The 24741-nt window shown below is 39.4% G+C and overlaps 1 protein-coding gene across 6 annotated transcripts in view; it reads right to left on the reverse strand.

The window, feature by feature from the left end:
* CBLB (Cbl proto-oncogene B) overlaps positions 1-24741 on the reverse strand; it is a 221514-nt gene that overhangs the window by 120716 nt on the left and 76057 nt on the right. The window contains exon 2 of one of the 6 annotated variants that reach the window (XM_057502408.1): positions 8976-9064. The exons of 4 other annotated variants lie outside the window; for them this stretch is intronic. The gene's annotated coding sequence lies outside the window, so the exon portion shown is untranslated. Of the gene's footprint in view, positions 1-649; positions 2872-8975; positions 9065-24741 lie in introns of those variants that run through there. One more of the 6 variants, XM_057502410.1, reaches the window with a different exon arrangement.

The following is a 24741-nucleotide window of genomic DNA, read 5'->3' on the forward strand; positions in this document are numbered from 1 at the left end:
AGAAAAGGGCAAGAAAGGAAAAGAAAGAGAATGTGTTTTGGATAGTAGGAGCGCTTGTATAAAGGATAGAGGTATGGAGTAGAACTGTTTGTATAAAATCTAGGTTTAACATGGCTAGGGAGGAGCAGGTGACTTAAGAAAACCATAGGATAAGAGAGTCTGATGGGATACGACATAAAATAAACAATGAACAAAATTTTTGCCAAATACATTTTCCATTCCTGCCAAAAAATCAGAGTTTCTGATGATGGGTTCTAGAAAAATGCACATTTTAGAAGCTCCTGAAGCAATTTTAATGTATGACCCTTCGTAAGAGCTTCTGCTATAAGGAATGGGGAGCCAAATGGATTTAAAGGACTAAAGACATGATCAAATCTCTGTTTTAGAAAGATAAAGTTATAGTAGTATGAAAAAATGGTTTGGAAGGGAGGGAACTGCAGGTGTCATCTCAATTCAAATTTCTACGTTAAGTTCTGGGGATTCTGACATGACTCAAAATATGACTCACACTTCAAAATAATAGTATCATCTGCATTCCCTCCTACCATTTCATAAATTTACGATATTAATTATGTTTTCAGCTCAGAACTGATGGCAAAATAGCAACTGGAACACAAAATACTAAAGAGCTATTTAGGTTTGAACTGACCTTGCTTCCTTTATATGCCTATTTACTCAAAATCACCAGAACTCAATAAGTACATATGTAGTATCTTTCCATTTTGACACTTTAGCTGCTTCTATGTGTGTTGAGGGGTCAGGGTATTGGGTAGGGAGGAGACAACTGTTTAGAACTAAAAGTAAACATAGAGGAAAATTATCAGAGAAAGCCATCAAATCTGAAACGCATGTAAAACCATACAATGTTTCAACAGGTTTTTGTGGTTGTGGTTTTTTGCTTCAATTTAATCACAAACCTATGTTTATTAGCTCTCAAATAACATGCAAAAAAACATGTTAGGGTACCAAAGAGATTATATTATACAATGTGCACCTGTCACATTATATAAAGTCAGTGGGTGCCAGTCTTTCAAAAGAAACATGTAACCTCTAAGATAATTACAGAATAAATGAAGGTTTTGGTGCTAAGAAATGGGGAAAGTAGTAATGAAAAGAAAGCAATAAAGCAATCTGTATCTCAACAAATTCACCCCAACTGGAACACCCAAAATGTCCCAAAATCCATAGCCTTTACTATTCATAAGATGATTTATAGAAAAAGAGGGGTCAGAACTTAGGCCTTACTTCAGTGCTTGACCGGCAACCATGAACAATCTGAAAAATCATTAGGGTTTATATCCAATGTTCCATCAATTTCTTAGATTCAGCCACACTTCCACACAACTCAGCCTAATTCAAATGTAAAACTTTTTAAATGTGTTGAATCTTTTGATCTTCTTGTTTATGTCAACACAGCCTCATTTAGATGATGGTAGATATAAGAAATTAAGTCTTAGGAAATGAGAAGTCTTAGGAAATATCAAAGGAAAAAACTGTGGCCAATACAAACTGCAACTGACTTTTGAAATTTGAGTTTAAGGAAAAGCATAAAGTCACTTTTGAAAATCTGCAATGAATTAATTTTTATAATTAGGCAAATGGTTAATTTTCCACCAAAATTCCAACATACATACAGAAGAAAAAAGAAAAATCAAGATGGCTATAATTAGGGTAAAGCAACTGTTCCTTATTTTCTGAATTGGTTGCTCTCCATCTCCTTGTTTCTTTGTTCTTTAATCATATCCAAATGTTTTTCATTTTTATTTGTTAGATCTAAAGTCTGAAGCAAAATGCCAATAAAAATCGGGTAATTTTGATCCACTGGCTACATAGGCACTTAACTTAAAAACAGAAATAGTAGCATTTTATTTTTATAGTTTATAGTCTAGAAGTCTAGTAATCACTAGTACCTACATAATTAATCACTGTTTACTTAAAAATGTGTGCATAGTTCACTTTCCTTGTTCCTTCAGGTGGATCACCACATATTCATGTGACTTTTTGCATAAACTAAGGCAATGAAAGGATATTCTGCCTTTTAAAGAAACTCAAATTCAAGTTGTTTAAAAATGTGAATGCAATAGTTTCATGTTACCTTATTTTGCACATACATCAGAATATATAATTTTACATCTACTTTTAAATATATACACACACCACAAATATGTAAATGATGGTTTTGGAAATCTATTACTTAAAGAGATTAAAAGCTGCAATCCACAGGAAGATGTGAAAATCCCCAGCTAATCCTGCTATCTGATGTCATTTAAATTTATTATCACAGTAAATAGGTTTTGTCTTTTATATGATTACACAGTAGTTTTTTTTGTTCACTATATCCTTGCTATACATTATGTGCTTTAACTTCACACACTACTCTGTACCCTGAGATACCCATTTTTATTTTTAAATAGCCTCCAGCTTTCAAAGTAAAATCCCAGAATACAATCATTTCAAACCATCTAAACACAGAGGAAGAAAGGCAACAACTATACATCTTCTTTGCAGATGAAATGTTTTTCTTATTATGAAATTTCTCCATACTTAGCCAATTTTCTCTGGGCCCACTTTATTGCCCCTCATCATAAGACCAAAACTGATGACTATTTAATAAAGCACTTGATGCTACTAAATAAGGGAAGGTTCTATCACTAAAACTCCCTTATCTAAAACAACTAAACAAATTAAAAGTTTGTCCACAAAGAAGACTCAATAATCTTGTAGATGTAACTAATTTTACAAGAAATTCTGCAACACTTCCTTTCATATGAAAGAGATGTTTTATTTTGACTAATTACCACAATGTATGTCCCATTAACCATCACAAACTAAACCATTAAAAAAAAAGTTGTGCGAATTTGGTTAAAGACATAACTTTGTAATAAAAGTGTTTTGAAATTCCAGATAATCAAAAAGTAGCTTCCAAATGGCAATACTGGGTGAACCAGTAAAATGTTAATATTCAAGAAGCCTTGAAGAAGAGCTTCCTTAGGAAGGGAGAGAGAAGCAAAGACAAAGCAGAGGGGAAGAAAAGGAGGAGAGTTGGCGAGGTCAAGAATACCACCTTTGAAGCAAGGCACCTTTGTTTATCCTGGATTTAGTGACCTAATACTGCATTTCTTTAAAATGGCATGAATCAAATTCTCCAAAAGCCAAGTAAAATTACCGCACAGAATGTGAGGTTGAAACAGAACAAATTAGCACAATTGTTGGAATGATGGTGTCCTACTGTTTATAATTACATCTTAGTAATTTAAGGTGCCTACAGCCAACATCATAAGGAGATTGGAGGTATAGAAGGTTTGATGTAGGATGACACAACTCTAGCCTTAATAAATTTATCACACCGTATGGGAGAAAGAGACATGAACAGATTATTATGATACAATATCGTGGGGGCAATGCACCAACTATAGCCATCTAGATGTGATTAATTAAATGTGAAACATGAGTAAAAAGTGTATCAAGATTCGATTAGGGGCCTCCACTAATGGGAAACACATAGAAAATGTAATCTAATTAGATTGCATGTAGTCCTTGCATTTTCTCCAGTCAAGAAACAGCTATGTCATAAATCAAGGAAAAAATATAAAGCTTTGAAAGCTGATTTAGTGAAAAACTTTAAAAGACACTCTGTATTAGTGAGGTCTAATATTTGAGAATGTACTACTTTTGGTAGAAGAAATGGGAGACCATTTTTTATCCAAAAACTATTAATAATTTAATTCTCACATTTAAAAACTAGAACATGCTCTTCTTAATATTTACAAGGTAAAACAAATTCAACATAAAAAGAAACAGGACATAAAGAATATAAACAATGGCACTTAAAATGTGACTCTGTCCAGTTAAAGAGCAATTTCCATTTGCTGTATTTCTGATGTAGTGCCCTCTAAGATGGGTTTAAAGAGTTACTTCTCATTCTTTTTGATCTTGGGATTTGGATTCCTAAGAAAATGAGGAGACCAGGCTGATGTAAAACCACTGCCTTTCACATCTCCCTCTTGGGAACAAAAACTATAATTAAGATGGATCCTGAGAGTCTTAAATAAAATTGGATTTTACCCATTCCCCTTGCCCAAATGCTTTAACGTTTTCAATATTTCTAAAGGAGTATAAGGCAAATCTTAAAAAGTCCAAATACAAATGAAGTCTCAGAATCTACCCCAAATCATAAGAGAAGTCAAGAGTATGCACAGAAACAATTTAAGCTGAGATGTAGGCAATATGATGATTTTTTAAGCTGCTCCATGTTACTTCTTAGAAATCGAACTGCTCACTTAAAAAGGAATTTAGCAAACAATGTCAGTCCAAAACTGCACTAAAATAGATAACCAAGGAAGGTCTCTTTTCTTTGTTAAAGAATTTATCAACCACCACTAACATGAGTAGGGAGGCCAAGACCAAAATTATGGCTGGGAAAGATGAACCCTGGGCATCTTCTGATCTCTCTGGAGTATATTTTTCAATGTGTTAAGTGCTAAGGTCTATAAGAGCAAGAAGCTCTTCCTCAAAATAAGAATGCTGCTTTCAGGATAAATGCATTGGCTTTCCAAAACAGTTTTAAATGCATAATTTATAAATGCTTTACTTAAATATAACTCAAACATGAAATATGCCTATCATGTTCTAATGCAATATTGTTTGACAAGTTACCAAGAGATACTCAAAAGATATTCTGCTTAATTTCTCAACTATCCTATATTAAGGAATTTGGCCTTGAAGTTTGGTAGTACTGAGTTTATATCCTTACTCTGCTGGTAGTTGTGAATAAGTTACTTAATCTCTCTCTGAATCAATTTCCTCACCCTTAAAAATGTTAAATAATGCCTGTCTCACTGAGTTGTTGTGAGGTATAAGTAAGGCCTGTAAGAGTCTAATCCATCTCATTTTAAAAACACTTAATGCATAAAAACATTCAACTGATTCTACCTACCATTTCTGTTTAAAAGTAGACATATTACAGTGGTCTTCTTTTTCCTGTGATTGTCCACTAAACTGATGGCCACCTTAATAAAGTTAAAAGTCATCATTTTCACTTAAGAGCATCGACTGCCATGGTGGCCTTTTATAATTCCACAGTGAGCACTGAACAAGTATTTGATTCATCCATTCAGTCATTTATTCCATGTGTCTTGATTGACTATTATATACTAGATATGGTCTAGGCACTGACAGTACAAATATGAAGATGACACAATCTTACTCTTAAGGCATTTAAAGGGCACAGAAATCTCCAAAGGTACAAAACAAGCTAGTATGAATAAAGCTGAGATAAACAGAACAAAGGTGGTAATCAGTGAGAACAAACAGAAGCGTTTACAATTTCTGGGGCGCTGCAGTTCTGACCAGAACATGGCCCTGCAATGGGAAGGTGCAGCAGGGCAAAGGTAAATTTGGCAAGGAATTAGCTAACTCCAAAGTGAAATGGGGTCATTCACATGGATTTTGAAGTTCCCTATGATTATAACAGGAGATTGTGTGAAGATAAGGACTACAATAATCGTATGTCAATATGTTTAATAAATCTTTCCAAATAATTTTTTAAACTGTTATTTTAACTTACAGCAATGCCAAAGTTGGATTAACAACACCCCTTTGTGATTTCAACAAATAGTTTTTTATAGAAAATTTATTATGAGAACCTACTATACAGTATTATATGATCACAGGTACTTTCATCTGGTTAAAAGGCTAAACAGTATCTACTTCAATAAAGAAAACTCTTTTGTCTTTAGTATTGGATTTCTTTTGATTAAACATCATCTGTAATAAGCATCACTTCGTAAAATAAATCTTAAAAATGTAGACCAGTCTATCACTTAAGAGAAAAGAAAAAAGTCCAGTGTTACACATTTCTTTTTACTTAAGATAAATACAAGAAAAGTTTTATGAACTGAGCAGAAAGTCATCATTGTATAAGATCCATATAGAAGCAACCAGAACATTGCTTTCTTTTCTTTGTTGGATTTTCTTTGTCAGGTTACCTTTAAAAAGAAACAATTAAGATGTTCAAACTATGCTTTTATGACCTGGGGTTCTTTGATAAAAGAAGTGTCTCATCAACAAACAAAACAAAATTGACCTTGAAGCAATAACATTTTTAACCTACAAGCACTTTTTGTTCTTTGCAATTCCCAGAAGACCAACTTAAAAAAAAAAAAGTATAGTGAAGTAACAATCTGAATTATGTCAATTAGTATGTATTGTTTCTAACAGAAAATTATTAACTTTCTTTTACTTGTTTCATTCCCTACTCCACTATTTTTATTTTTAATCACCTTTGACACTTCAAGGATGTCTTTTGTTTTGTTTTTACGCAATAGAATACAGTTTAAATTTCTCTGAAATGGTATTTTCTTCAAGGATTCTTTCTGCCCATGGGACCAAGCTGCCGTCCCACCATTTCTCACACTACCTCTTGTGCTCCCTCAAGTTATTCGAATAGTCTCCTGTTTTTCTTGATCCACACCTTGGGTTAATGATCCATCTCTTCCTCCTCTTTGATACAAAGTTCCTATGCTTCAGCCTGTTGAACTTTCACCTGCACCAGTTTTAAGCCAAATACTCTTACGATATGTTTTTCATACCTTTCCAGATGTGATCTATCAAGCTATTAAATGCCACACCACTTCTGCCACTTCACGTTACCTGCTACAGCACAACGGATTCTCTGAAGATCATCATTGTTATTTATATATATATTGCATTTCACTTTTATCAGAGCAAAAGTGTTTGTTGAAGAAAAGTCTTACAATACCCACAACAGCTTCTTACACATAATATATATCTACTAAATGTTAATCTTAAGTACCATGAAAATATTCAAAGAACTATAAATATGAAAGGATTTCCTAACCTCAAAGCTGCTAATGAGCAGCCAGGAGTATACAAAAAACAGATTAAAGAAACACTACACAGTAAGACATCAACTTTCTAAACTCTGATGAAAAGGAATTTTACCAAAAGCTGCTTTCATAGAAAATTCAAAACCTAGGGTTTGACTCTAAATTATAAAAAATCAAACAACTTTGCTCTGTGAGTTCTAAGATCTTTTTTCACTCCCTATCTTTTTGTAAGATTTCCTTTGTAAATGGCAAAATATAATATCAGCAAGCTAAAGGAAATTAATGCTATTCTCCCATGTGCAGTTTCCAGAACCTCAAGTAAATTGAGCATATCTGTCATATTTTCTGAAGAAGTATAAAGTAGTTTCCCATCATGCTACCTTTTCCCTGACAGCTACTTCCTCTTTTGGTTCTGGAATTTTCCTTATTGATACCTTTGTCCCACTTCAACTCTGCTCTCTTGGAGTGGAGCCAGTGAAAAAAAAATGAACCACAGATAGTAAAAAGCTCTCATCTCTCTGGTGCTCATGTTGTACATTACTGAAAGAAAACTAAAATCATGAGATTTATTCCAACTCTTCCCATGGGGTTAAAATTACCTTTATTCAAATGATTAGGGCAAATATAAAAATAAAAACAATTTTGCCAAGAATTCTCATTTATTTTTGGTATAGTCACTTCACACTTTGTTTTTACACACATAAAAACAAAGTGTGAAGTGAAAAAAGCTAAATGGTGTCCCCAGTGGTTTAAGTTTGATGATAAAGTTAAGTATCACAGTATAGATAAATAGAAAACGATTTAGGATATACACAAGAGATATAAATAATAATTGCTAGATAGTTTATAAATGGCTTTTTCTTTTTCTTTCTTTCTTTAAATTTTCCTATTTTCAAGAAGAGACAAAAAATGCCACTAAAAAGCCATTACACTGGTTTCCTCAGGCACATTTGCAGTGAGCCTGCCAGAGGGCGGCTACACTTAACACCCCCTGCAATGGCCCCAGCCTCGGACAGGCCCCACCAGCATCCAGGCTGCTTTGACTTTTAGGTGAAGACAGCACCTCTGGTGGAGTAACACTGATCTTTTACTTGACCACTGATTGTCAGTTTTCCAAAAAGCATTACCCTTCTGCAACAGTACATTCACCAAAGGTACACTGGTATTTTTCAAATCATTCCCTAAAAGGACTCGATGATAATTTTTTAGAATATAAACAATAAACACAAGGGTCAAATAGTCCAGTAACTGCTAAAAAGGATCAGAAGTCATCTCATTCTGTTTAAGTCTCATTATCCTTAAATCTAGCTAGTAATAGTCTCCCAAACACCACAATATAAATTGAATTATTTTTAGGAGCAAGAGGTTCCTGATAGCTATTCAGATAAATTAGCATGTCGCATGGGTCCTCTGTCATACAGCATCATAAAAGAAATCTATAGCTACATCTGAAAAATACATGAGTAGAGGACTCACTAATCCACGTTTTCTTCAGCTTGCCAGGTACTTTAGCCTTCCAGAGAAATACTGGAGGTTTTTAAGCAATGACAGTATATCAAGACTTTTTTTCTTTCAAAATGAAAGCCAACAAGGTAAAGAAAGTAATCATAGAAAAACAGGGCTGTAATAGTTGTTCGCTGTACAATTTCCCTGGACCACTATAAACTTCTTAAACTCTCTAAATAGAGCAACAACTACGTTTTTTGTTTGTTTTTTTATTTAAAAAGGTCTAAGATTTTCTTAAACTGGAAAAAATTAAACTGGATGTAACTCTTCTGTAGCTGAGTGGTGGTGACAGGACCGCCTAGACGCATGGTTTCTATACCGCCAGTAACAAGCTTTACTACGGAGATACTGGGAGACAGTGGAGGAAAACATACCACCGGTAGCATGGGCTTCAAGACATGCGCCTTCTCATGACGCCATTATAGGAAACAGAGTCGAAAGCTTCTCATGTAAAGCTTTTTCCTGTATAAAATGAGGTGATTGTGGTACATAATTTCTGAGGTTCCCATAACATTCTACAGGGCTATCGTCGTTTTTATTCCAGCCAGTAGGAGGTCACTAGATAGATTTGGCACTAAAAAGCCTATATGGTTTAGGAAAAAACTGAATCCATTTCATTACTTGAGATTAATACAGAAGTACAGGGTGCTATAAACATTTTCAATGCACAGACTTTCCTTAGGATGCCTCAGTCTGAGATTGAAGAAATCCTGAAACCAGGATACAAAACTTTAACTTAGAAAATTGAAATTATAGTAAGTATAATAATTCATTAATATATTTGGAAGCCTTTTAATTTTGTTCTTTACTATAATAGGCATCTCTGACATTTCTTTTTTCCTTTTTTCAACAAGAAAAATCCTTGAATACTGGCTTTCAAAATAAAGAAAACCACAAAGCTAGCAGAAATAAAAATAAATAAATAAATAATAAAAAGCTATTTAAAAGCTCTGTGTTTCATGTTAAAGAACAGTAAATGCTAGAATATTGAAGCCATATGAATAATGTAGACTAGAACAGAGTATGCCACTGAGAAACTTATGGTTTAAAAATTTCATTTTATTTATTTGTTCTTGGTAAATGTGCTAATATATATAGTAAGCATAGGATAATATCAGGTTTAAGAATTTTAACTTTCATCTCAACCAAGAGTTTAGAAAAATCTAAATTTACCACATGAAGGCTAATCAATAATATGAATTAAATCCCTTTATTATCTCAGTCTGACTGCAAATGGAATTACCCCCACATCAATAACACCACCCTCAGATACTGGCTTTGGAGTAGAAAGACAAATACCTTATCTGTTTATACCCTGAAGGCAATAGTTACAATTAGTTAAAAGGTCCAGCTCTACAGTCAAATTAATCTAAACTCCAGCTTAAACCACTCAGTAACTGAAAGACCTTGTATACTTAGTTAACCCCTCTAGGCCTTAGTTTCCTGATTTCTAAAATATGAATTCTAACAGTACTTATTTCACAAGATTTGTGGAGGATTACCGATGGCCCAATTCTCTGCCACCCTTTCCACCACAGAGTGGAGTCTATTTCTTGTCCCCTTGTACCTGGGCTTGGTTGTGCCCTGCTTTGATCAATAGAATATAGCAGAAATGACACTGTACATTCTGAGGCTAGGCCTAAGAGCTCTGCAGTGTCTGCCTTTGCATCTCGGAAACAGCTCTTGGAATTCAGCCACCATACTGTGAGGAAGCCCAGTCACACAAGCCCCAGTGAGTCCCCAGCTGCAAGGTGGGAACAACGCTAGGCCTGAGGCCACTGGACCTTCCAGTAGAGCCACTACCCGCCAGCACCACATGAAGAAGTCAATCCACAGAATCATAACAAACAGTAATTGTTGAATTAAGCCACTAAGTTTTGTAGTGGTTTGTTACACAGCAGTAAATAACTGGCTTAAAAACAGATACATAGCAAGCATTTGATAGATGTTAATCATTACTATTAGTACTATTAGTGCTATCCACTTACTACTATTATCATTATTGTCATTAATGATAGCAGTTGAAAGGATAGGACCCTCTTCTATCAATATGAATAAGTAAATAACCTGTGGATAAAAAAATCAAATACATAATTTAAAAGTTGTACTCCTACCTAAGAAAGTAATTTTACATTGGAAATTACAAGATTTATGTTGTCTGTATTTTTCCTGATTCTAAAACAAACTAATGAAGAGAGGTTTTTAGAAGAAGTCTGGATAATACTAATTGGAAAGCAGTCCATTCAGAGTTGGATCAGAAGGAATTTACTACAGTTAATTTCCAAAACATACTTCTTTAGATAACCACACAATGAATTGAACTGTGGAAATATCATTAGGGTAATCCACTGACGTACAGTGACAAAAGACTTGATTTCTACAAGTCTTAAATGTTCAAAGGTAGTGAATTTCCTTAATATCATCTGTATGTAAAATGAAAGCAAAGGCATGGAATGTTTATAGACTATACAGCAGTCTTTAAATTGGGCTGCCATTTAAATCACATATGTTCTGAAGACAATTTAACATAACCAGATTTTACATATGTCTAGATAAGCAATCACTCTGGAGTTTGACTTTTCTAGTTTTATTCATGGGGGTATCTGTTTAAAAGTCAACCACTATTAATAATCCCTTATCAACAGTGAAGTATACGCACTGATTTTTTTCTTTTAAGCATAATTCATTTGACTCCCAGCTGAACCTAAACCATCACTATAAAAATCTGGAGAAGACATTCAAAAATATTGCTGTGCAGATCACTGTACCTGTCTGCCATATAAATGCTTTTAGTGAAATAGTTATTCAATAGCTGTATTGCTATTCCCAACACCTGTAAGATTTATACACTAAGCATGAGAATCAATCATTATACCTCTCCTGGAGCTAACTACAACTTAAAACATAATATGAATAAGAACATTCAAATATTTTAAAAGAAGAAACCATTTTTAATATTTCAGTTAAACATTAGAATGATGGGAAAAGGACCATGTATTTACTCATAAAAATTTTATTTCCTGCTTAATTATTTCCTGATTAATTGAATATTTCTTTAGGAATCAAATATTAAGAGAAAAGCTACATATGACCCACAAAGATATGGCTGTAAAAGCTGTACCTGTCACCCTTTTCATTTTCTGGCCTATCTTTCCCAGGATCCAACATGCTGCTTTTCAGTCTGAAAGTCTAGCTTATTGCACAAATGTCAGTTCTCCCTGTTTTTTAGAATAATTTCATATGCACAGAAATTATGATCTACATAAATGGAATTCCAGGGATGTTAAGATAAAGTTTATTGAACTCTAATATTTTTTTGAGACTCTGCTATGATGTGCTATGACCTGCTAGACAACAGGGATAATAAGATGAAAACCAGCTATGTTCCTGGCCTTCTGGGAGTTTATAATCCAAGTGGACAATTATATAGGAAAACACACATTAAAATACAGTGCAATTATATAGTTGAAGTACATTCAATGTGCTTCAGGAATTCAGGAGCTAAAGAGAGAAAGTACTCAGTTCTGGGCCTCTTAAAAAGGATTGTGAGAGGCAGGGGAAAGGGAACAACATTGCAGATAAAGGCAACAAGCCTGCTAGAAAAAGCCTGTGGGTGTAGAGCAGTTGGCAACATGACAGATTGCAGGGTCAGAAGTGATTGGTGTTCAGGGAAGGGCTGATGGGGTAGCAAGACCATGCTATAGAAATTAAACCACTTTCCTTCTCCAGGCCTGCTCATTCTGCCATCCAGGCCCACCTCTACCTGGGCTGCTCAAGGATGCAGGAGTCTACATATTCAGTCATGATTCTACCAGGGAGGACTGCATCTAGGTTGAGTTTGAAAAAGAAAACCACTTTCCATAAAATGTATCACAAGGTATAATTTAATGACTAGGAATAGTTAGATCTTCATCCATACTTAAAGTTTTTGTTCAAGATTTCTCTTTTGTTAAGATAATAATTGAATTTTGAGCGTTTCTTCCTTGTGTTCTGAATGGAATATAATCTACATTTAACAAATTGAGAAAACAAGCAAAAGAAAAGAAGAGCACACAGAGAGGAACACACCAGCAGCCTGTCAGGAGCAGATGTTCCACTCTGGCAGACTTTCAGCCCATGGTGTATTACCATTTGAAACAGTCCCACATCACACTGCTGATGATCACACTGCTGATGCACATCTGAAAGGATTTGTTTCCATTTCAAAATACCACAGTAATTCCCTCACTTCCAGAAATGATTCGCCCATTAAATATTCAGTGTAGTAAAAAAATGTATCCTTTTTCTGTGATCTAAAATAGAACACTGGGCTGAATATGGCCAACCCCAAACACAATATTATCAATAGCCAATCAAATACCCTGCCACTAGGTGACACTCCCACAGAATTCTCTGAGTAGGGAGACTCTGCCAAAGCTCTCAAGAATAGGACCCATTTGATTCCCTGAATGCACTGCAATCTGCAATCTGTTCTTTAAAAATGGACTGTAGTTAAGCAATACATTTTTCCATCAAGTTTTATGGAGCCTGATGTATTTCCTGTGTCAAAATCTGTCTCAAAAATCTGTTCCTCACACATGTTTAGTGTAACAGACATGCAAATATGGTACCACACAGAAAAGTCTACAAATAGCAACGTATAGCCTAACATTTGTTTTCTAATCAAAAAGAATTTCCAGTATGTTGGTTAGTGAATTTAATTTGGACCCTATTTGTATCTATCATTTATCATGGTTCTTACCATAATACACCTTTAGTATGTATGCCACAGGGAAAAAGAGTGTTTGTTATTTTCTTCATTATGAACAGTGTTTTCACAGTCAGGTGTAAAGAAAGACCAAACAACAAGAAGAAGAAACAATAATACTTATGTACTCGGTCTTAAAGTTCAATTTGGCATTGAAGATCCAGGGCAAGAAAAGAATAAATGTCTAAGAATTATACTTGTAAGTCCAGGGAGAGGAAATTCTGGGGCAAAATATCTCTAAAAACCAAAATAAGTCAAAGGGAGAAATAAAAACCCGTTTATTGCTTAAAAACTGCAGTCCAGAGCCTTCTCTCTCTTCTGCTCCTAAAGAAGCATGCACATAAGCAAGCCAGCGCCTCCCTTTAAACTCTCAGGTTCAGACACACCCTGGGTTGCCCAGATAATTACCCACTGCCATGGAGATGAACTTCTCTCCATCCCTGAGGGTATGCAAATGCACTAAAGTCAGGTGTGATATTCTGGAAATGTTACAATTTTACCCACAGGCCACCCCTACAGAAATTTCACCTTACAATCTACTCATTCCCTTTCTTCCACAATGGTCCCTGGACGAGAAAACTGGAGCATTGTGACCAGACTAATGACATAACAATAGCAACAAAATAAATTATGACAATCCTCAAGCCAGAGGATTCAGCTAGGTTCAAAGTCTTATGCAGATTAAGTCCATGGCTCATCTATTCCATAGGCAGGCAGTAGCTGAAGGTTCGTTCAGAGCAATCATCATGCGACAGACAGCTGCAGTCAGGAGGCGCGTTCAGGATGCAAGGACTGTAGGAGAAAATAACCTTAAGAGCAATAAGATACATGTTTTAACGACACCAGCATAGGCAAATCTTGTCCATCAGGTAGGATACATGCAAGAGAGTGGTCCTGTGATAGGACAGTGGCAGGAATGGGATCTCATCCTGGTCTAGTATAACAGACTTTCACCCCACCTCCCGGTGGGAGTTACAGATAGGTATATGTATATATATAGGGTTACGGGAGGTACACGCACAGGCCATAAAGATAAAACAAAACTTCCCCGCAAGATGTTTTTACCTCCTCGACATTTGGGGTACACTACCATGACCTTTGAGGGCCATTCAGCTGTTATTCCAGGAATACACAGGAGGCCAGCTTCCGGGCCTTTCCCCCAATGTGCCAAAAGGGCCAGCCATCACTGGTCCATGTGTTGAAATGTCCAGGGCCAGGTCCATTTAACAGTGTCTCCAGGGCTTAATGCAGTAGGGGCTGGCAGCAGGATGTTGCTCTGCTAGTCATATCCTGGCTTCAATAGCTCTTCTTTGGTTTGGATGTAAAATTGTATAGAAGAGGCAGCAAGGTGTCTGAGCATATCCACCGGGCTCAAAGCTCCTTTACGTGGCTTCTCATTCAAATGCTGCAGCACCGTCCATAGGCAAACCGACCAACTCTGTAGACTACCGGTGTCCGACTTCAGGCCAGATTTCAACAAAATGTTGTACCTCTCTATCATGCCTGCCCCAGTAGGATTATATGGTACATGATATATCCACTTTATTCCTAATTGCTGCACCCATTCTTGTAGTGCATGTCCAGTAAAGTGGGTGACTTAACCACTCTCAATCACCTGCAGCTGGCCATAGGCTGCAAAGAGATCCTCCAGGCCCCTCTTGGTGGTTTGCTGAACTGCACAACATGCAGGAAAAACAACCAATAGTCCAGTAGCCGTGTCCACACAAGTCATGGCATACTGATATCCCTCTGATATGCGCAGAGGCCCAATGTAGTCTGTTTGCCACCTGACAAGGGGGATTGGTCCCATTACTACTGTCCCATGTGGCTGTGGGACTCAGTGTAAGTCCCTCTTAGAGCACATAAGGCACTCCTTCAGGCTCTGCTGACTTCTTCAAAGGTCAATGGCAAGCCCCACCTATAGACTACAGCCCACATTGTCTTTTGCCCCGCGTGCAACAAAAGCTGGTGTAGCCATTGGGCCACATCAGAGGCAGGCTTTCCTTCTAGCCAGCACACCTGGGCCAATGTGTCTGCTTCATCATTCCCTGGGGATGCCAAAGACAAACCGCCAGTCACATGATATACAGTAACAGTCTTAGTCTGACCAGAGGCCCAAAGGTCTTGCCACAACTCTTGCCCCCAAAGGGGCTGGTGACCAACCATCCAATTGGCATGATACCATGTCGGTAGGCACAGGGTGAAGCCCTGATAGATGGCCCAGCTGTCAGAGCAGACAACTATAGGGGAGGGCTCCTGGGTGATCACAAGTGATACTGCCCACAACTCAGCCCACTGACTGCTCTTCCCCTCTCTATCCTCCATCCATAACGTCTCAGTCTTAGGATGGAAAGCCACAGCCCTCCACTTCGGGGTCTGCCCATACCATCTGTATACCAAGCATCTTCAGGTATAGGGGCTTTTCACTCCTGATAAGGAGTCTTGGCTACCAAGGGTTGAAAAGCAACTTCTTCCTGCTTCCCACTGGTATAGGTCACTGGCCCCAATAAGCATTGGAGTTCTCCACTAAAGGGGCTAGTAGAGAGAGTGCTGTGCTGCTTTAAATATGTGCCCCATTTGACCATTGTAGGTGTCTTTGCCATGCCACTCCATGGCCTTTGGGTCCAGTCTTCCACCCATCCCACGATGGGATAGGTGATTATTACCTTGGTTGGAGCTTTTCCAGCAATGGGCTCAAGGTATACTGGACCTCTGCTCCTTTCCATAGTTGTGACCAGAATCCAAAAGGTAGGCATGTCCGTTCAAGCCTCTGCCAAAGAACCCATCCATAACCATCTTCGGTTACATGAACATCTAGTTCCCAGGGCCTTGATGAGTCCATTACATTCAAGGCCTGTACGGCCTTGGCTGGCCACTTGGCAGCAGTAAAAGCAGATGCACATATTGCATCCCAGTCCCGCCTGATGCCCTTTCATACCAACTGGTATAAGGGCTTCAGAATTTGTGCCAAGTGCAGGATAAACACTCTTCAGTAGCCCAAAAGACCAAAAAACTCTTGTAACACTGCCACAATGGTAGGGGTGGGGAAAGCCTGGACCTTGTCTATAACTGCTTCAGGAACAACTTTAGTTTTACCTGACCAGACAACCCCCAAGAATTTCACAGACAAACCAGGTCCTCGAACCTTGGTGCTGTTCACAGCCTATCCTTTCTCCTGTAGATGTTGCAACTGCCCCTTCTAAATCTGAAGGAGAATCAGATGTGAGCATAATACCATCAATGTAGTGATAATCGCATTGTTTGTAGTTTCCTCCATGTGGCCAAGTCCTGGGCTACAAGTCCATGACAGATGGTGGGACTGTGGAGATATCCCTGTGGAAGGACAGTGAATGTCTACTGCAGGCCTTCCCATGTGAAGGCAAACTGTTCCTGGCTTTCCTGTGCTATGTCAATAGAGAAGAAAGCATTAGCAGGGTCTACTACATAATGATACGTTCAGAGTTCATGGCTGAGGGTGTCCAGAATGTCTGCTATAGAGGGCACAGCAGCATGCAAAGGGGGTGTGACTTTATTCAATTCCCCTGTAGACTGTAATCTACAGTCATTGGCTAGGAGCCATCTGGCTTTTTCACTGGCCACACTGGGAAATTAAAAGGACTATGAGTGGGCTTTATGATGCCCAGCCTCTCCAACTCCTGTAGAGTTTCTCCAATTTCCTTGTTCCCCTCAGGCAATTTATACTGCTTAGTATTTGTCACCCGCCAAGGTTCAGGCAGAGCTACAGGTAGGTGCTTAGCATGTCCCCTCAGAATTGCCTTTACCACACATACCCTCAGTCTTAACTCACCTGCAGTGGTCTGTAACCACAGGCTCTGAAGGATATCCACCCCAAAACATATTCAGGGATGGGAGAAATGTACACAGTATTCTCCTTTAGTGGTAAATGTCCTATCCCCAATAAGATTTGGGCTTTCTTCATTCTAATTACCTTACACCCAAAGCCATGTATTACAGCAGAGGTCCTGGGAAAATGCTCTCGGTTGCTATTAATCAAAGAACACTCAGCTCCTGTGTCCACCAGTGTAAGGACACATTGTACATTCACAGGGGACCAATGAACTGCTAATTCTACATGTGGCCTCTGGTCCTCATCATGTCCCCCAAGGTGGGACATTGACACCACCCCTCAGTCGAACCAGGATGCCCAATCAGCCTCCTGTGGGGGTGAGGGCTCAGGTGAATCCTGAGTACTGTCTCCCATGAAGTTTTGCAGGGACACAGGCCGGATATGAGGCCTTGACTCTTGTTTCGGTGTCCTGGGCCTCAGTGGCTGGAACTGCTGCTCTGGCTCTAATTGGTGCCACAGTTCTAAAAATATTCTACTGGGCTGCCCATCGAGTTTTTCTTTCCACTACCCCAGCCTTTATCAAATCATCCCACATCTGGGTCCTCGAGACCTTCACATGGCCCTCTGCACTTCTCCTTTCTGTCAGGGCTTGTACTTCCCTCCATGCCTTTATTGTTTCAACCTCCCCCAGATCTGTTAAAATACAAGTAGCCTCTCTTATGGGTTGCCTTAGGTGGGGGGGCAAGAGTATTCACTAGGGACCCAAAGAAGATGTGGGAGCTGTATGCAGCACCAGGTTTCTCATTCCTATAGTGAACACCTCCTCATCAGGGCCCTAGGGGTCCATATTATAGATGTTTTTCATACCCAATTCCCGCAGTACCTGTTGGAGTTCCACATACGTTTTCCAACTGCTGGGAAAATATGGTAAATCACCCCGACTAGGCCAAACTATCCTGATGGCAGCTGTCAGCCATTCCAGGAGTGCCTGACTCTCTGAGGCGTGACGGGCATTTTGCACCCACTGCTCCAAGAAAGAGTGAGTCATCAGGGAATCCATCCTACTCATCTGAGTACCTGACACAGCAATGTTTTCCACCCCCATATCCCAGTGATGTGAAGGTCATGTAGGCAGAGATTCCGATGGTCTCTGTCTATACCAGATGCTCATGTTCACCAGCTCATCCTGGGTATAGGGGCAGAGCACGGAGTGCTCCACAACCTAGGGAGGGGGCTGTTCCTCCCCCTGAGGAACCTGCGGTTGTTTCGTTTTTATTTTCTTAATTACAGCTGGGCAGGCCTTTAAAACAGGAGAAGATGTCACCTCCAGTGGTAGCCTGAGTAGCAAATCTTCCAATGGCCCAGCCTCCTCCTCGTCTCCCTCAGGCTTCTCCACCAACGGCTCCTCCTCCACCATTTCGGGGGCCAAAGGCACTAGTCTTTCCTCCCCCTTCCCCACGGCCTCCTGCAATGCAGCTTTTCCTGCTGTTTCCCCCCTCACCGATGCTAAGGAATCTTGTAGGAGCATAAAGTGCCTTTTCAGTAACTGACTCTCTTCTTCAACAGCATCCCATAGGTTATCGCCCAGCTCCTCCAGGCGATGCTGAAGTGTGTCTCTCTCCTGCCTAAGTCCCTTGATAATCCTCTCTGTCTCCTGTATAACATTTTCCACTATCTCGATGAAAAAAGACCCTACAATGCCAACCGCTAGACAGCCCCCTAAGGTCTCCAAGCAGTCTTCCAACTCACAGAGGACTAATTCTGCAGCTTCCGGTGTTTCCACCCTTCCCCACTTCTGGGGAAGGCCCCACTCCTCTAAGAGGTACTTTACCCTAGACTAATTCCCCACTAGAGGTTCCCAACTTGGAAGTCCCACAGCTGGGGGAATAATAACAGGTAAAGCAGCACCCTCTGCCACTGCATCCACTGGGGCCTCCACACCATCCACAGGAGCAGCCCTCCCAAAGGTCGCACCCATTATGACAGATTTCGGGTTCAGAGGTACCCTGACAACTGCCGCCAGATATAAGTCTGGGTAGAGGAAATTCTCGGGCAAAATACCTCTAAAAATCGATATCAGTCAAAGGGAGAAATAAAGTTTAAAACTTGTTTATTGCCTACATGCAGCAGTCCAGGGCTGTCTCTCTCCTCTGCTCCTGAAGAAGCAAGCAAGCAAGCAAGCCAGCTCCTCCATTTAAACTCTCAGGTTCAGACACACCCTGAGTTGCACAGGTAATTACCCACTGATACAGAGATGAACTTCGCTCCACCCCTGAGGATCTATGCAAATGTACTAAAGCCAGGTGAGATATTCTGGAAATGTTACAATTTTACCCACAATACTCAAACTTCAGTGCTTGGACCAGCAGCACAAACATCACCTCACAGCTTATTAAAAATGCAAAATCTCACCCCTCACCCCAGAACTGCTGAATCTACACTTTAATTGGGCCCCCACCACTACCTCCAGAGCATGTTTTGAAAAGCACTGGGTTAGCAGGTACCTTAAAAGTTCTTTTATTTTTCATTGCTCTGCCTCTACAAACTGCATCTCAAGCAGCCTCAAGATCTACGTACCTATTTAAAGATTTGTGAAAGATTCCACTCTGTTGTCCCATGTATCTATCAGACCCTCTCATGACATCACCAGGGTGCTGGGAGTCAGCCAAAAACATTCCAGGGCTAGTGCATCATTGCTTAAGGGTGATTTAGCTCTCCTAAAGGACAGACTCAAGGGCAGCCTTGTTGATGGGGCTTTGTCATCTCTCTTGCCTAATAACCCTAAAGAACCCACCCTCGTATTTGATGGCCCAGCCCTGGGACAGTCTGTACTTTTCACATTTGTAAATAGCAACATCAGACTGATAATAACCTCATCACCACACCCCAGTTCAGCCCCAAGTCTCTATCTTGGGAGAAGAACTGAACTCTTCTGAGTGGCTAACATATTGTCAGAGGTCAGAGAGAGGGCTTGCACTTGCTGCGACAGGAAACTGAAGATGACCACACACATCGCCAGGTTGGTGACAGTGTGACTCACCTATGCACAATTGAGAAAGGAATCAATTGGTTCCCCCTTCAATCATCTCCCTCCATCACCATTAGCCTTGGAGATTCCTACATGCAAACAATGCCTTTGCTATGTTTGGTTCTATCCTTAAGAACAGCAAATGGGGGAAAGAAAGTAGAGAAATTTCTGACAGCTGAGAAATAAAAAAAAATATCTTCTCCAAATGCCACTTAGGTGCTTTCTCCACTTAGAACTGATTTTTTCCACTCTGTTATCTCCTTGTAACTTAATAATTAAAGAGCAATCAGGGCCTCCCTGCCTACCCACTGCATAAATACCCTTGGAAAATGTTAATCAAACACCACTAACTAATTTTATCCTGAGAACCTCTAATCACAGAGAAGATCTTGGCACTGCCTGAGGTGGAGTGATGGCTGAACCCACAGGCTGGACCACGGCCAGGAGTGTCAACATTTGAAAAGAGCAGCTGCTGAATCCTAAGGGTGATACTGCTCCATTCTGACACCTGAGAGAAGGAAAGTGAATGGCAGAGCCTCTCTTGGCAGAGCACATAAGCATGCCTAGCACTCTTCAAGAGGCCAGCTTGGAGTGATAAATCAAGGGTAAAATTAACTAACTCTGACAAACTGTGGTGCAGAGAAGCTACCCATGGGTAAAATTGTAATATTTCCAGAATATCTCACCTGGTTTTAGTACATCTGCATATCAACAGGCACTCAAAGGTGGAGAGAAGTATAGCTTTAGTTCATTTGCATCATTCCTCAGAGGTGGAGAGGAGTTATCTCCATATCAATGGATAATTACCTGGGCAAAGGAGGGCTTATCTGTACTTAAGAGGTGAGGGGAGGGCTGGTTTTGCTTCTGCAGGAACAGGAAAAGAGGGAAGGAAGGGCCCAGACTGCAGTTTCTAAGCAATAAACTGGTTTTAAACTTTATCCCTTTGACTGATTTTGGTTTTTAGAGGTATTTTGCCGCAGGATTTCCTCTCCCCAGACTTGCATCTGGCGCAGTCGGTAGGATCCCTCTGAACCCGAAATCTGTCATAATGGGTGCGACCTTTGGGAGGGCCGCACCTAGAAATGATGGGGAGAAGTGGCGTTCACGCCGAGGGACATGCGTATACACTCATGTGGTCATGGAGGCGCCAACACTACTGCTGGCCATGCTGACTCCAGCCCGTGGCCTGAGCCTAAGGCTATTGCTTCTGCCACTGCTGCTGCTCCTGCTGCCAGGTGGAACCTGGTCACAACTATGGAAAGGAGCAGCGGTCCGGGTCACCTTGGTAGAAAAGCAACTGGATGCTATGTACCACACTTTGCTGGCTATGGAGCCCATTGCTGGAATAGCTCCGACCAAGGTAATAACCATCTATCCCATTGCAGGGTGGGTGAAAGACTGGACCCAAAGGCCATGGAGTGGTGTGGCACAGACATGTACTGTATATCATGTGACTGGCCATTTGCCTTTGGCATCCCCAGGGAATAATGAAGCAGACACATTGGCCCAGGTACACTGGCTAGATGTGGCCCAATGGCTACATCAGCATTTGTTGCATGCAGGGCAAAAGACAATGTGGGCCCGTCGATGGGTTTGCCATTAACCTTTGAGGAAGTCAGCCAAGCCTGGAAGGAGTGCCCTGTATGTTGTGCAGATCAGCAAACCACCAAGAGGGGCCTAGAGCATCTCCTTGCAGCCTACAGCTGGTCACCAGTAATTGAGAGTGATCAAGGCACCCACTTTATTGGACATGAGTTGCTAGGATGGGTGTAGCAATTAGAAATAAAATAGACATGGCCCTGGACATTTCAGCACATGGACCGGCGACGGCTGGCTCTTCTGGCACCTTGGGGAAAAGGCCTGGAAACTGGTCTCCTGTGTATTCCTGGCATAATAGCAAAGTGACCCCCCCACAATCACAGTTATTTGCTTCTACCATCCTTGTGTCCTGGATGCGCCCCCTGGCTGCAGCTGCTGCACGATGGTTGGAATGGATGAGCTTTGGACTTAATCTGCATGGGACTTTGAACCTAGCTTAATCCTCTGGCTTGAGAATTACCATGATTGTGTTGCTCTTGTCAAAAAAAAAAAAAAAATATTTAAAGAGAGGCCTGACTTTGTCTAATGTTCGGTAAAAGTTTTGTGAGTAATCTAGCATGATTGTTAGGAATGAGTAAACAAGTGTAGAAACATTTTGTGCTTGGTGAGAGATTGTGCTGTAAAGTACATTTACTTAATCTGCATAGGCTGAATCCTCTGGCTTGAGGATTATTATGATTTTATTGCTGTTGCTATTGTATGTCATTAGTTTAGTTGGAAGAGGGGGAACAAGTAAATTGTAAGGTGAGATTTCTGGAGGGGTGGCCTGTGGGTAAAATTGTAATATTTCCAGATTATCTCACCTGGCTTTAGTACATCTGCATATCAACAGGCACTCAAGGGTGGAGAGAAGTATGGCTTTAGTGCATTTGCATCATTCCTCAGGGGTGGAGAGAAGTTCATCTCGACATCAATGGGTAACTACCTGAGCAAAGGAGGGCTTATCTGTACCTGAGGGGTGAAAGGAGGGCCAGTTTTGCTTCTACTGGAGCAGGAAAGAGAGAAGGGCTGGGACTGCAGTTTGTAGGCAATAAATGGGTTTTAAACTTTATTTCTCCCTTTAACTGATTTCAATTTTTAGAGGTATTTTGCCCCAGGATTTCCCTTTTCAATATGAAAGGATTGATGGAGGAAGATATTCCATAAACCACTGGTTTCCAGAAATTGTTATTTAAAAGGTCTTGAAATGTTTAACAACAAACATAGGGAAACTAACATTGGTGCCCTATTTATTTCACTAAAAGGACATTAACACAAAACCTAGCATCTATTTGACATTAAATAATATTTTCATACAACAACAAGAGGGATATAATTTCAGAAAAAAAATGTATTCCTTTAAATTGAATAAATTTGACTTCACCGAAGACTCACTAAAATGCCTGCTCCCAGTTGCAGTTTCAGGCCACAGAGAGGTCTGAGGCACCCTTGCAAGGAGTTGTTCAGAGAAATCACACTGAGCATAGAAGTTTTTCTCTGTGGGGCCTCCACATGTCTGAAAAACTGAGCTAGGAACACCACCAGCTTTGATAAAGAAATGAAGCAAAAAGTGACAAAGAAGTTACTCACAAAAGTGAATTAAATAAATACGGCCTAATAACTAGTTACCATTCACCTATGAAATATTAGCTTATTTTTCCCAACTCTGAAACTGACTTGCAAATACAGATTATACATGGGAAGAGGCCATGAGGGAAAAAGAATAGTCCATTAAAATATACCAATCTGACACTAAAAATAAGACTGCAGACAATGGTTCCTCATTTAATTAATTTACTTCAACTGAAAGTTTAACACAAAATACAAAGATTTCTTTGGACATTCAGAGTTCCAAGTTACTGAATCATTTGGACAGCAAAGTTTAGTGCTCTATGTAATTTCAAATATTCTCTGTCATTACTGTTACCATGTCATTATTATTCTAAGATGGGTTATTATTCTAACACGGGTCTTGTGTGACTTAGCCTATTACTAAAAGTCATGCCTACTTACTGAATATCCCAAATAGATTTCTACTACTTAATTGTTGTGAAAATTATGTGATCAGAGATTAAGTTTACTAGGTAGTTTTGTTCCTCAAGTGAGCAGATTATCAAAAAAGTACACTTACGTAACATTCTTTTAGGTTACTTCAAAATAATTACAGAAACATGGAGATGAAGGAACATTAGAAATCAAATAATTACTTCTATCTTCTCGTTTATAGAAGTGGAACCACAAACTTTTAAAAGCTGTGACAAGCGCAATGTCACAGACAAATTAGTGGTTAGAACTGAGTCTTCAAACTCCTGGTCATACTGAAACCACACATACATTTTGCCGCCAATATAAAAAGGTACTATTTTCTTGTGGACTAACAACTAATCAGTCATAACTCATTTTTAAATAATCAAAAAATAAGAGATACCATATAAATATAATGAAATAAGTTAAATATATATATTCTCCTAAAATGGAATTCATACATACCTTATGACCCAGCAACCTCACTCTTAAGCGTATATGTCCATCAAAAATGCATGCAAGGGAATGTTCTAGAACCTTCACAGCAACATTATTCAAACCAAACTACTCAAATGTGCATAACAACAGAATGGATAAATTGTGAGATATTCACAAAATGTTATACTAAATAGTAATGAAAATGCACAAATTGCAGCAACATGTAGAGGTATGACTCTCATATGCATATTGTTGAGCCAAAGAAAACACTCTGAAGTATCTACCATGGGCTTTCAGTTCTTTAGTAATAATTACTTATTGGGATTATATGTGAATATGTTACCTATTGATGGATACAGATAACTATAAATATATAGATAGTGTTGATTGTGCACATAGAATATAAACAAAAAAATATATACATGTTATTTATTCCCCCATTCTCTGGGTAAAGGGGGAAAAGATTTCTACTCTTTGCTTCACATTCACTCCTTGAATTACAAGTGTAGGATCTCAAGAGACTTACTTCCCCACTAGCTACTTTTTAGTCCAAGGCTACCTCCTGTTAAAAACAAGACAGCAGGCCCAAAATGGAGTTGCTTATGCCAAGCCCCATGTCACCAAACCAAGACTTAACTACAGTTTCAGCTCTCCCAGAAATGGAATCCTAAACAGGAATTGCCTGATAACACTAGTGAGGTCACCTGCCCAGCAGACCCCTGCCATCCCCTAAAGGAAAGGAACCTTACAACAAACAACCCAC

Source organism: Manis pentadactyla, chromosome 1, assembly GCF_030020395.1.
Source record: "Manis pentadactyla isolate mManPen7 chromosome 1, mManPen7.hap1, whole genome shotgun sequence".
Taxonomy (NCBI): Eukaryota; Metazoa; Chordata; class Mammalia; order Pholidota; family Manidae; genus Manis; species Manis pentadactyla.